Here is a 963-nt window from a genome sequence, read left to right as displayed (position 1 = left end):
AGATCTCCAAATTCTTTGTTGTTGTTGTTGTTGTTATGTGCTGTCGAGTTGGACCCGACTCATAGCGACCCCTCCTTGGGTTTCCGAGGCAGTATCACTATGGAAGTAGATTGATTGCCTCATCTTCCTTCCGAGGAGTGGCTGGTGGGTTTGAACCGCCAGCCTTCTGGTTAGCAGTCAAGTGCCTTAAGCACTATGCTACAGTAGAATGAACAAAAGACACAATAGATAATTCAGGAAAGAACTAAGTATATCTAGATCACAAAACGTGGAAAAGATATTCCAATAAGGCTAAGTTAAAACAAGCAATTTTAAGCTTTGCTTATCAAATTAGCAAAGTATATAATTTTGTTAGTGAACTGGGTAATTGAATATATTGACAGAAGAAATACAACCTAGTATTCCTCTTTTCCTGAACCATGTATTAATATTCACAACACCCTAAGGAAATACTTTTGAAATGCAGGAAAAATCATTAGTTACAGAGATATTTGTCAGTCCTTGGATGGCACAAAGAAGTTCTTGTGACACAGTGCCTAAGACATTTGACTGCTAACCAAAAGGTTGGTGGTTTAAAACCCACCAGCCTCTCCATGGAAGGAAGATGGGTCAATCTACTTCCATAAAGATTTACCACCTTCGAAATCCAAAGGGGGCTGCTATGAGTCAGAATCAACTCGATGGCAGTGGGTTTGGTTTTGGTTTGGTATTGGTTTGGTTTTGGGTGGCACAAATGGTTAAGCTTTCAACTACTAGTCAAACGGTTGGCAGTTTGAGTCTACCCTGAGACACCTCAGAAAACAGACCCAGCAGTCTACTTTAGAAGATCACAGCCTTGAAAAACCTATAAAGCAGTTCTACTCTGCACATATGGGGACAGACAGTATGAGCCAGAGTCGACTCAAAGGCAACTAACAACAGAGATACTTGTTACATATTTATTCATAATTAAGGATAGATACC

The sequence above is a fragment of the Orycteropus afer genome, unplaced genomic scaffold (assembly GCF_000298275.1).
Source record: "Orycteropus afer afer isolate SDZICR_OR568_19922 unplaced genomic scaffold, OryAfe1.0 scaffold00012, whole genome shotgun sequence".
Taxonomy (NCBI): Eukaryota; Metazoa; Chordata; class Mammalia; order Tubulidentata; family Orycteropodidae; genus Orycteropus; species Orycteropus afer.
This window is presented reverse-complemented; position numbering follows the sequence as displayed.